The following is a 13,847-nucleotide window of genomic DNA, read 5'->3' on the forward strand; positions in this document are numbered from 1 at the left end:
CAGAAATAAAAGCATATATTATTTTTTTAACTGTTTTTGTCTTAAGGTCTGTTTTATCTGATATAAGTATAGTTATTCCTGCTTGCTTTTGTCTTCCATTTGTGCGAAATACCTTTTCCTTCTTTTTACTTGAGTCTATATGTGTTCTGCAGGTAAAGTATGCTTCTTGTAGGAAGCATATAATTGGATCATGTTTCTTTATCCATTTAGCCAGTCTACATTTTTTTTTTTTTTTTTTTTTTTGAGATGGAGTCTCGCTCTGTTGCCTGGGCTGGAGTGCAGTGGCTGGATCTCAGCTCACTGCAAGCTTCGCCTCCCGGGTTTATGCCATTCTCCTGCCTCAGCCTCCTGGGTAGCTGGGACTACAGGCGCCCGCCACCTCGCCTGGCTAGTTTTTTTGTATTTTTTAGTAGAGATGGGGTTTCACCGTGTTATCCAGGATGGTCTTGATCTCCTGACCTCGTGATCCTCCCGTCTCGGCCTCCCAAAGTGCTGGGATTATAGGCTTGAGCCACCGCGCCCGGCCTTACATATTTTTAAGTGGGGAATTTAATCATTTACATTCAGAGGTATGGCTGATATGTAAGGCTTTGTCCTTGTCATATTGTTCATTGTTTTCTGGTTGTTTTGTATATTCTTAGTTCCTTTCCTTTTTTTCTATTGTCTTTGTGGTTTTGTGATTATGTGTAGTGGTACCATTTGAGTTATTTCTCTTTCTCATTTGTGTGTTTGCTTTACTGTTGAATTTATACTTTTGTGTGTTTTCATGATGGCAAATGTCCTTTCAGCTTCAGATTCCCCTGAGCATTTCCTGTAGACCAGTCTAGTGGTAATGAATTCCCTTAGCATTTGCTTGTGTGGGAAAGAGTTTATTTTTCTTTCATTTATGAAGGGTGATTTTGTTGACATAGTGTCATGGCAAATTCTTCTTTCAGTGCTTTGAATATGTCATTCCATTATCTCCTGTCCTATAAGGTTTCTGCTGAGAAATTCACTATTAGTCTGATGGGTGTTCTTTAAAAGGTGTAGATGTGGGCCGGGTGTGGTGGCACTCATGCCTATAATGCCAGCACTTTGGGAGGCCAAGGCAGGTGGATCACAGGGTCAGGAGTTTGAGATCAGCCTGGCCAATACAGTGAAACCCCATCTCTACTAAAAATACAATAAATTAGCCAGGTGTGGTGGTGTGCACCTGTAATCCCAGCTACTTGGGAGGCTGAGGCAGGAGAATTGCGTGAGCCTGGGAGGTGGAGGTTGCAGTGAGCTGAGATCACCCCATTGCACTCCAGCCCAGGCGACAGTGCAAGACTCCATCTCAAAAAAAAAAAAAAAAAAGGTGTAGAGGCCTTTCTTTTACATTTTAAAGACTCCTCCCTTTGTCTTTGGCTGTAGACAGTTTGCCCACAATGTGCTGTCAAGAAGAACTTTTTGCATTATATTCATTTGGGGATCTTTGAGCTTCCTGTATCTGGGTATCTATGTCTCTTGCTAGACTTGGGAAGTTTTTATCTAGCATTTTGTTAAATAGGTTTTCTAATCTTTTCTTTCTCTCTTTGCCCTCAGGGACACTGGTAATTCAAATATTCCATTACTTTATGTTGTCCCAAATGTCACAAAAGCTTTGCTCATTCTTTTTTATTTTATCTTTATCTTTTTCTGACTGGATTATTTCAAAAGACCAGTGTTCAAGTTCTGAGAGTTTTCCTTCTGCTTGGTCTTACCTATTTTTGAAGCTTTCAAATATATTTTGCATTTTAGTAAATGAATTATTCAGTTTCAGAACTTCTGTTTGATTCTTTTTTAAAATAGTTATCTTTCTGGCAACCTTTTAAATTTATGACCTGAATCATTTTTCTGATTCCTCTAAATTTTTTTTTTCAGAATTCTCTTGTGTCTCATTGAGCTACTTTAAAATCGGTAGTGTGCATTTTTATTTAGGATTTTGTGAATTTCTTTAATTGGGATCTGCTGCTGGAAAATTATTGAGTTCCTTTGGAGGTGTTGTATTTCCTTGCTTGTTCATGTTTCCTGCATCCTTACATTGATATCTGCACATCTAGTGTAACAGACACTTCTTTCAAGTTTTGAATTTGATTTCATGGGGTAGAACTTATTTCTGAAGATGTATATTTGTTTTTGGTTGAGTAGGTCACTCTGGCTTTGATATTGGGTGTATGCAGTAAGGTAGTCTCTGTATGATTTCTTCAGCTATGAACAGTGTCAGTGGTATTTGTGATTTCCTTAGTGGCTTAGGATGTAGCTGTGAATGGAGGCTATGATGAAGTTTTTATGGGTACTAAGATGCCTGGTGGGCCAGTCTTCAGGCCCCAGTGGTGGTAGCAGTGGGCTGAGCATACCTGCCCTTGAGCCCCAGAGTGATGTATGCTGCCACTGATATTAGCGGGTCCAGGTAGGCCAGTAGTGGCAGCTGTGGGCAAGGTATGTGGGTGGGTTCTTAGGTCTCCAGGCAGTGGTGTGATGTGGGTGATGGCAGAAGCAGTGGTGGAGCAACCCACTGGAGCCCAGGTGGTCCATTCTGGTGTTGGTGGTGGTTGTGATAAGTTGGGTGGGCCAGTCTGCTGACCTGCAGGTGGCTCATATGGGTGATTGCCAGCTGTGGTGGTATCAACAGGTTGGGTCAGCCCAGCTTCAGACCCCACTAGGATGTTCATGTACCATTGGTGGTGAACTGGGCTGAGAGACCCCCAGGCCCCTAAATGGCATGCTAGAGTAGTAGGGAGATGGGACTGAGTTGATAAACTTGTCCTCAGGTTCCCTGGAAGTGCTTTCAGGCACTGTCTGTGATAGGCAGGGGCAGGTGATCCCTAGGCTGCTGGCAGAATTGTCAGGTTTGGGCAGCAGTGACTGCACTGCAGGCTGCCTCCAGGGAGAACAAGGCCACGCTCAGCAGGAGCAGCTTAAGCAGTAAGCTGTGGAGCTTGCTGTTTGCTTGCACCTTGGTCTCTTAGCAGCCTACAGCAGTAGCAGTTGTATTTGTCCTCAAGGCTTGTTAAAGTGCCCAGCTTTCCCTCTTCTTCTTTGGCCTGGTGGCCCCAGGGAAGATCATAGTGCTTTGGAAACTGGGCTGTCAGAATGGCACTGGCTGTGGGCCTGCTACCAGGGAGGGCAGTGCCACTCTCAGTGGGAGCAGCATGGGCAGACAGCTGTGGCGTGTACCGTTTCTTCACATCTTGGCCCCACAATAGCCTGCAGTAGTGATGGCATTTGTCCTCGGAAGTATGTGAAAGTGCCTGTTTTCCTTGGCCTAGTGGCAGCTATGGCAGTGATGGTCCCAGGGTAGGACAAAGTCCTCTGGGGGCTGAGCTGTCAGAATGACACAATGTTACAGATGCACAGGGCTCAGAAGCCTGTGGGACTCAGCCTAAGTTTCCTTTCTGAAACGATACCTCTATACAATCTCTACACAGCTCCCTTTGTTAGTTTTGATGCTCATGAGGGTTGAGGGGCTCTCCAGTGCCTAGAATTGAAGTTCATGACAAGAATTTGGAGCCCTGAAGGTCTCACTGACTATTTCCCTGCATTTGGGAGCTTCTCCCAGCTCCCGGGCAATCTTGGTTGAGCAAGCTGCCTCAATTCCCTCTCCTTCTTTGCTTTCAGTGTTTCTCATCACTTCTCTGTTGAATTCCAGTGTTCTCTCTTAGTTTTGTGATTATCTACTTGCTATTTTGGTCCTTCTCTGTGGAAGGGGCTCACACTAGCTACATCTGGTCAGCTATCTTGCCTCTGTCTCTCCCAGTGATTTTTGACAAAGATGCCAAGGTATTTCAATGGGGAATGAATTCATTAATCAACAAATGGCATAATCAAAAAGTGAACATTGAACCTTACTTTCACCATACAGAAAAAATTAACTCAAAATGCATCATAGACCTAAATGTAAGTGTGAAAATCAAAAAATTTCTGGAAGAATATACAAGAAAAATCTTCGGGACCTTGAGCTAGACAAAGATATCTTAGACTGGACACATGCTCACACACACATAAAAGATATAGAAATAATAGACACATTGAACTTTACCAAATATAAAACATTTGCCTTTTAAAAAACACCATTTAGAAAATAAAAAGGTAGGCCATGGACTGAAAGAAAATATTTTCAAAAGCTATATCTGATACTGAACTTGTACAAAATACATAAAGAATACTTAATTTCAATTATCAAGACAACATTTTAAAAATAAGCAAAACATTTTTAAAGATATAATATGATAACTTTATTCAGGAGATAATCAAATACGATACAGGGCTGACACTGACAAACAGCCGTGCATAAAAATTATATAAATCTGCTTGCTAGATTTTCCAGAAGAGGCCCAGTCATTACAAACAAGAAAGAAAAACTAGGAAGGTGCCTAAATGCACTCTTTCAAGCAAATGCAAACATTTCCACACTCCCTTGTAGCAAAGGCATCCCCAGGTGAAGGTGGTCCTACTAGCAGGAAGATTAGGAGGCAGCAGCTGTGCAGAAGCCATGCTTCCTGGTCCTGCCAGAGCTCAACGGTAGGCCTTGTTGAACTCCTGGAGGGCCTACCGCTTCTCAGTTGCCTGCTTGAGTAGAGTGGACTCTTTTCACCAGCCTGCCAAACTCCTCCCCAAGTATTTCATAGGAACTAGGAGTTCAGGACTTGTCTTGACTTCTCCATGTGCTACTCCTGTAGGTGACTGGCTCCTTCCAAACGGTCCCTAATCAGACAATGAACTTCCACTTTCTCAGCAGTGTGTCGGACAAAATCTTTATCTCCTCCATCGTCAGCTTAAGGATCATAGCAGCGCACTTGACTTCCAGGTACTGGGCATTGATGTGGTCTAACTCCAAGTGAGTCTTCAGCCAGTGTTCCTGAGGAAGCCTCTGCAGCAAAGTGAGGCAGTGGAGAAGCACCTGGGAGTAGGTGGCACTCTTCTTCTCCAGCAGCACCATCTGCTCCTTTTGCTGGCTGTTGGCATCCTGGCACTGCTGCTCCCTACCCACACAGACCTCTGCAAGTTTCCACACCTCTGCTGTCTTCATGGTTTCACTGTCAGCATCTGAATTGGGATCGTAGTACCAGAGCATAGTGAAACATTTCTTCTTGAGCTGCTCCTCCACTTCTTGCTGTAGCAGAGCCTTCATCCAAACAAAATCCTCTGAGAGTGGCATGGATTCCAGAAGGTCTGCTTTCTCCAGCTCTAGCAGTGAAGGTATCTCCCTCTCCTGGCTAGGACCTAAGAGCCACGTCAGTTCCATTATGAGTAGCTGCTGTTCAAGGGTCTCAGGAAACTTTTTGTCCTCAGAAGTTAAATTTGTGTCTTGTATCTTCACACAGGAGTCCACAAGCAACTTTTGAATCACTCCATGTAAAATCTCAGACCTCAGCCATGTTGTCTTATGCAGTCAAACTTCCTTCCATGCCTTGTTGAAGTATTTCCATCCTTTCTCCAGGTGAGCAGAAATCCCTGAATGCCTTTTGATTTTCTTGGGATTCTAATATTGGAGCAGCTGAAGCTCTTAAGAGGGTGCCAAGAACCTCGGTTGGGGCGGGCTGGCCAGCAGTGTCTGTCTACCCCCAGGACCCATCCCACGCTGGGGCTCCAGAACGCACTCCGGAACCTCTCATTCGGACCCACCGCAGGGGCTAGGGGAAGCGAGGCCCAGGAGAACTGCACTGGAAGGCCCTCCGGGAAGGGGAAGGGGCAGCAAAACATTTTAATAGACAACTCACCAAAGTAGATATGCAGATAGCAAATAAGCACATTTTAAAATATTCAAGATCATTAGTTATTAGAAAAAATGCAAATACTCACCCAACTAGAATGGTAAAATTTCTAAACGCTCACCATTCCAAGTTTTGGCAAGTTATATGGAGGAATGGGAGCTCATACACATTGCTGGTGGGAATGTAAAATTGTATAGTCATTTCTGGATGTTTAAACATATAAATAGACTATAGAGTTAAACATATTCATACTTACCATGCAGCCTAGAAAATCTACTGTTTGTTTTTACTCAAGAGAAATAAAAACATAAGTCAACTCAAAGACACATACTTAACTGTTTATAGAAGTTTTACTTATAGCTCCAAACTTGAAACAATTCAAATTTCTACCAATCAGGAATATATATATATATATATATTTTTTGAGACGGAGTCTCGCTCTGTCGCTCGGGCTGGAGTACAGTGGCCAGATCTCAGTTCACTGCAAGCTCCGCCTCCCGGGTTTATGCCATTCTCCTGCCTCAGCCTCCCGAGTAGCTGGGACTACAGGCGCCCGCCACCTCGCCCAGCTAGTTTTTTGTATTTTTAGTAGAGACGGGGTTTCACTGTCTTAGCCAGGATGGTCTCGATCTCCTGACCTCGTGATCCACCCATCTCGGCCTCCCAAAGTGCTGGGATTACAGGCTTGAGCCACCGCGCCCGGCCATAATTTTAAAGAAAAAAGTTTAGACCTGACTAGAAAGCCTGAAATCACATGTTTTTCTCTGACTTTATAGTCATAGGTAAATGTCATAATGGCCCATTAAAAAGTTTTAAATTTAAAAGGTACCTGTCTAGGGCCAATTATTACCACTATCTCAAAGGGAGGATAATGAGGCTGGAACCATGAGATTTACTCCTTCTCCTCCTTCTCAGTAATTACTGTACACAAGGCACAGTGTTAAAATCAATTTTAAGTTTATGGCCTCCAAACAGATGCAAACTCCATATTGTTTTTAGAGCAAGGCTTTCCTATGTTTCTCTCACATGTCTTGATAGGAAGGAATGTTTTCAAGCAGACATCCATTTCTAGGTCTCTGTAGGAAAACCTGGCTTATTCAACAAGGTTTGAATAACCAAGTGCCCCGGTCAGAGCTGCTTTCCTTATTTGTGCACAACAGTTAAGCAGCATCTTCTGAATTATCTTGCAAAATCATGTATTAGGCTATTCTAGAATTGCTATAAAGAAATACCTGAGACTGGATAATTCATAAAGAAAATAGATGAATTGGTTCGTCATTCTGCAAGCTGTACAGGAAGCATGGTGCTATGATCTGCTTGGCTTCTGGTGAAGCCTCGGGGAGCTCACAATCATGACAGAAGGCAAAGGGGGAAAAGGCATGTCACACAGTGAAAGCAAGAACAAGCAAGAGAGAATGTGGTGTGTGTCAGGGGGTGCCACACACTTTTAAACAACCATGTCTCATGTGAACTCAGAGCAAAAGCTCGCTTATCACCAAGGGAATAACCCAAACCATTCATGAGGGATCCACCTCCACGATCCAAATACCTCCCACCAGGCTCCACGTCCAACACTGGAAATTACAATTCAACATGAGATTTGGGTGGGAGCAAATACCCAAACCATATTATCCCACCCCTGGCCCCACCCAAACCCCATGTTCTTCTCACATTGCAGAGTATAATTATGCCTTCCCAATAGTCCCCCAAAGCCTTTCCCCCTGCAAAGTCTTAACTCATTCCAGCATTAACTCAAAAGTCCCAAGTCTCAAGTTCAAAGTCTCATCTAGAGCTGAGCTGAGTTCCTTACCATCTATAGAGCCTGTAAAATAAAAAACAAGTTATTTACTCCCAAGATACAATGGGACTATAGACATTGTAAACATACCCTTCCAAAAGGGAGAAATTGGCCAGAAGAAAGGAGCTACAGGCCTCACACAAGTTCAAAATGCAGAAGGGCAGTAATTAAATCTTAAAGCTCCAAAATAATCTTCTTTGACTCCATATCCCACATTCAAGGCACACTGGTGCAAGGCGCGGGCTTCCAAAGCCCCTATTTCCCGAAGATATTTCCACCTCTGTGGTTTTGAAGGTTTCAGAACTCCAGGCTGCTCTTACAGGTTGTTGAGCGCCTGTAGCTTTCCCAGGTGCTGGGTGCAAGCTGCTGGTGGATCTACCATTCTAGGGTATGGAGGACCATGGCCCCTTTCTCACAGCTGCACTAGGCAGGGTTCTAGTGGGGATTTTGTGCGCGTGCTCCAACCCCGTATTTCCTCTTGGCACTGTCCAGTAGAAGTTCTTCTATGGGGGCTCTGCCCCTGAGGCAGGCTTCTACCTGGGCATCCAGACTTTTCCACACATGCTCTGAAATCTGATGGAGGGTGCCAAGCCTCATTCACTCTTGCACACTGTGCACCCACAGACTTAACACCAGATGGAAGCTGCCGAGGCTTACAGCTTGCAACCTCTAAAGCCATGGCCCAAGCTGTATGTACCTGGGCCCCTCTGAGCCACAGCTGGAGCTGGAGTGGCCAGAATGTGGGGAGCAGAGTTCTGATGCTGCACAGGACAGCAGAGCCCTGGGCCTGGCCCATGAAACCATTTTTCCTTCTTAGGCCTCTGGGTTTGTGATGTAAGGGCCTCCTGTGAAGGTCTCTGAAATGCCTTTGAGACCTTTTCCCCATTGTCTTGGAAATTAGCACTTGGTTCTTTTTTAATTACACAAACATCTCTAGCAAGTGGTTGCTCCACTGCCTGCTTGAATTCCTTTTCTGAAAAAGCTTCCTTTCTCTGTCACATGGCTAGGCTGCAAATTTTTCAAATGTTTATACTCTGCTTCCTGTTTAAATATAAATTCCAACTTTAAGTCTTTTTTTTTTTTTTTGCTCCCACATCTGAGCACAGGTTGTTAGAAACAGCCAGGCCATTTCTTGAATGCTTTGCTGCTTAGAAATTTTTACCCCCTGATATCCTAAATCATCACTCTGAAGTTCAAACTTCCACATTTTCAGGTATCTTTATAGCAATGCCCCACTCCTCAGTACCAATTTTCTGTACTAGGTCATTCTTGCATCACTATTAAAAAATATGTGAGACTTGGGTAATTGTTAAAGAAAAGAGGTCTAATTGGCTCATGGTTCTGCAGCTTTGCAGGAAGCCTGGTGCTGGCATCTGGTTGACTTGTGGTGAAGCTTCAGGGAGATCACAATCATGGCATAAGATGAAGGAGGAGCAGGCACATCACATGGCAAAAGCAGGAATGAGAGAGAGAGGGTGTGTGTGGTGGGGGGAGGGGGTGGGGGGATGCCACACCCTTTTAAACAATCAGATCTCATGTAAACTCAGAGCAAGAGCTTGGTTATCACCAAGGGGGTGGCCCAAGCCATTCATGAGAGATCTGCCCCATGCCCCATGATTCACCTCCCACCAGGTCCCACCTTCAACATTGGATATTACAATTCAACATGAAATTTAGGCAAGAACAAATATCCAGACCATATCAAACCAAGCAGCAGATAACATGAGAACAAGTTAGGAAGCAGGGCTTTCTTTTGATGTGTTAACATAAAAACCCGGTATCTAAAGTGGAGAAATCTCTTATTTTCTGCCAAACACACCCCCACACACCATGCGTGGGAATATGCACAAATACACACACACTTGCAGTGCCATTAATACAAAGTTCTCCCTTGAGGCAAAAACTTTTGTCATTAGCTGATCCAATGATGAAAAGCTATTTGGTATCGACCTAATAAAACCTTCAAATGAAACCAGCAGAATAACTGTCAGAGTTTCTATATTGAATGTAACTTGAGGAGTTGCTCTGATCCTAGCATAGTCAACCTGCTTACATACAGAAGGCAAGTAAAATTTAATGAATTGAAATGACCAATGCATGTTTTGTTGAAGCACAGGATAAAAAAATGATTTACTGTTTCTGTTTCTATGGCTACATCCTATATCTCATCATTGCAGGGTTAGAAAATGGTTAGCAAAAATCTAATTTGTGGATTTCTGTACTTCCTTGAGTCCAAAAAACTCTTGCTAGCTAGACTTTGGAGCACAAGAAATATAATGTGTGTTTTATACTAATTTTTCCCAACTTTTTTACTGTGGTAAAATACACATAACATAAAATGTATGTGTATTTTAACCATTTCCAAGTGTCAGTTTAGTGACATTAAATACGTTCATATTGTTTCAAAACCATCATCACTATCCATCTCCAAAACTCTTATCATCTTGCAAAACTGAAAGTTTATATCCATTAAACAATAACTTTCCATTTGTCCTTTCCCCAGCCCCTGGCAAGAGCCATCTACTCTGTCTCTATAATTTTGATGACTCTAAGTACTTTATCATATAATTGGAATCATACAGTGTTTTTCCTTTTGTGATTGGCTTATTTTACTTAGCATAATGTGTTCAAGTTTCATCTATGTTATAACATATGTCAGAATTTCCTTCCTTTCTAAGGCTGAAAATATTTCGCTGTATGTGTGTACCATTTTTTTTTTTATCTGTTCATCCATCCATAGAATTCTGGGTTGCTTCCACATTTTAGCAACTGCAAATACTGCTGCTGTGAACATTAATGTACAAATACCTCTTTGAGACTCTGTTTTCAATTTGGGGGCGGCATACGTCCAAAAGTGAAATTGTTCAATCACATGGTAATTCTATTTTTTATTTTTTGAGGAACGGCCATGTTATTGTTTTTCACAACAGCTGTACCATTTCACATTCCTACCAACAGTTCACAAGGGTTCCAATTTCTCCACAACCTTACCAATGCTTATTTTCTGTGTGTTTGGCTGAGTGTATGTGTGTGTGTGTGTGTGTGTGTTTACAGTAGCTGTCCTAAAGGGTGTGATGGTATCTCATTACAGTTTTGATGTGCATTTTCCTAATAATTAGATGTTGAGCATTTTTTAAGTGCTTATTGGCCAATTGTATATCTTATTTGGAGAAATGTATATTCTGATGCTTTGCCCATTTTTGAATTGAGTTGCTTATCTTCTTGTTCCTGTCTTTTAGGAGTTGTCTATATATTCCTGATATTAATCTCTTATCAGGTGTATACTTTGCAAATGTTTTTCTATTCTGGGTTGCCTTTTTACTCAATAGTGTCTTTTTTATTTTTTGTGGGTACATAGTAAGTGAGTGTATATATTTATTGGGTACATAAGATATTTTGATACAGTCATGTGATGTGAAATAAGCACATCATGGAGAATGAGGTATCTGTCCCCTCAAGCATTTATCCTTTGAGTTACAAACATTCCAATGACAGTCTTTATTTTAAAATATACAATTATTATTGATTATAGTCACTCTGTTGTGCTGTCAAATAGTAGATCTTATTCATTCCATTTTTTGAAACCTATTAACCATCCTCAGCTTCCCCCAGGCCCCCACTACCCTTTCCACTCTCTCTGTTCATGAGTTCAATTGTTTTGATTTTTAGATCCCATAAATGAAAGAGAACTTATTTATCTTTCTGTGCCTGGCTTATTTCACTTAACGTAATGATCTCCAGTTCCATCCATGTTGTTGCAAATGACAGAATCTGATTCTTTTGTATGGCTAAATAGTACTCCATTGTGTATATGTACCACATTTTATCCATTCATCTGTTGATGGACACTTAGGTTGCTTCCAAATCTTGGCTATTGTAAACAGAGCTGCAACAAACAGGAGTTCTGATATCTCTGTGATATACTGATTTCCTTTCTTTGGGGTATATACCCAGCAGAGAATTTGCTGAATCGTATGGTAGCTCAATTTATTTTTTTGCATTTTTTAGGAACCTCCATACTGTTCTCCATAATGGTTGCACTAATTTACATTCCCACCAATGGTGTACAAGGGTTCCCTTTTCTCCACATGCTCGCCAGCATTTGTTCTTGCCTGTATTTTGGATATAAGCCACTTTAACTGGGGTGAGATGGTATCTCATTGTAGTTTGATTTGCTTTTCTCTGATGATGAATGAGGCTGAGCACTGTTTCATATGCCTGTCTGACATTTGTATGTCTTCTTTTTAAAAATGTCTATTCAAATCTTTATTTAGCCCATTAGATTGTTAGATCTCTTCCTATAGAGTTGTTTCAGCTCCTTATATATTCAGCATATTAACCCTTGTCAGATAGGTAGTTTGGAAATATTTTCTCCCATTTTGTGGGTTGTCTCTTCACTTTGTTGATTGTATCCTTTGCTGTGCAGAAGCTTTTTAACTTGATGTGATCCCATTTGTTCATGTTTGACAGGGGTCCAATTTCATTCTTCTGCATATGGATATCCAGTTTTCCCAGCACCATTTATTGAAGAGCTCATAGGTTAACTCAATTTGTTTGCAAATATCCTTTTCTATTCTGGGTTGCCTTTTTACTCTGTTGATAGTGTCATTTTTATTTTTATTTTTACGAGTTCATAGTAAGTGTATATATTTATAGGGTACATGAAATGTTTTCATACAGGCATACAGTGTGAAATAAGCACATAGTGGAGAATGGGGTATCCATTCTCTCAAGCACTGTCTCTGCCCCAGTGTATGTTCTTGGCACCTTTGTGAAAAATGAGTTCACTCTAGGTATGTGGATTTGGTTCTGAGTTCTTTAGTCTGCTCCAATTATGTATGTCTCTGTTTTTATGCCAATACCATGCTGTTATGGTTACAACAACTCTGTAGTATACTTTGAAGTCTGGTAATGTGATTCCTCCAGTTTTGTTCTTTTTGCTCGGGATAGCTTTGTGTATTCTGGGTCTTTTGTGGTTCCATATAAATTTTATAATAGGATTGTTTATTCATTTCTGTGAAGAATGTCACTGGTATCTTGATAGGGATTGCATGAAATCTGTAGATTGCTTTGGGTAGTACGGACATTTTAACAATATTGATTCTTCCAATCCAGGAACATGGAATACTTTTCCATTTTTCGGTGTCCTCTTCAATTTCTTTCATCAGTGTTTTGTAGTTTTGATTATAGAGATCTTTCACTTCTGTGGTTATGTTAATCCCTAGGTATTCAATTTTATGTGTGGCTATTGTAAATGAGATTACCTTTTTTCATTTGTTTTTTACATTGTTCACTGTTGGCAAATAGATATGTTACCATTTTTGTATGTTGATTTTGTATTCTGCAACTTTACTGAATTTGTCAGTTCTAGTATTTTTTTTGGTGGAGTCTTTAAGTTTTTTCCAATATAAGATCATATAATCTGCAAACAAGGATAATTTGATTTCGTCCTTTCCAACTTGGATGCCCTTTTTATCTTTATCTTGTCTAATTAATCTAACTATGAATTCAATTATTATATTGAATAACACTGGTGAAAGTGGACATCCTTGTCTTGTTCAGGATAGAGGAAAGGCTTTCCAATTTTCCCCATTCACTATAATACTAGCTGGAAGTCTGTCATATATGGCTTTTATTGTATCGAGGTGTGTTCCTTCTAGTCCCAGTTTTCTGAGGGTTTTTATTATGAAGGGGTGTTGAATTTTATCAAATGCTTTTTCAACATCAATTGAAATGGTCATATGGTTTTTGTCCTTAAGTCTGTTGATATGATGTATCACATTGATTGATTTACATATGTTGAATCATCCTTATATCCCAGGAATAAATCCCACTTGGTCATGATGAATAATCTTTCTCATGTATTGTTGAATTTAGTTTGCTAGTATTTCATTGAGGATTTTTGCATTAATATTCATCAGAGATATTGGCCTGTAGTTTTCTTTTTTTGGTGTGTCTTTGTCTGGTTTTGTTATCAGGGCAATACTGGCTTCTAGCCACATAGAATAAGTTTGAAAGTATTCCCTCATCCTCTATTTTTTAAAATAGTTTGAGTAGGATTAGTATTAGATTTTCTTTAAATATTCGGTAGAATTCAGGAGAAAGGCCGTCAGGTCCCAGGCTTTCCTTTATTGGGATACTTTTTATTATGGCTTTGATCTCATTACATGTTATTGTCTGTTCAGGTTTTTTATTTCTTCATGGTTCAAACTTAGTAGGTTGTATCTATCTAGGAATTTGTCCATTTCTAGGTTTTCAAATTTATTGCCATATAGTTGCTCATAGTAGTCACTAACAATCCTTTGAATTTCTGCGCTGTCAGTTGTAGTGTCTCC

At 40.9% G+C, this 13,847-nt stretch overlaps 1 pseudogene; it reads right to left on the minus strand.

Moving 5' to 3' along the window:
• Positions 1-4,515: 4,515 nt before the first annotated feature.
• LOC117074042 lies at positions 4,516-5,615 on the minus strand (annotated as a pseudogene).
• Between the last annotated feature and the right edge of the window lie 8,232 nt (positions 5,616-13,847).

Source organism: Trachypithecus francoisi, unplaced genomic scaffold, assembly GCF_009764315.1.
Source record: "Trachypithecus francoisi isolate TF-2019V2 unplaced genomic scaffold, Tfra_2.0 Lachesis_group5, whole genome shotgun sequence".
Taxonomy (NCBI): domain Eukaryota; kingdom Metazoa; phylum Chordata; class Mammalia; order Primates; family Cercopithecidae; genus Trachypithecus; species Trachypithecus francoisi.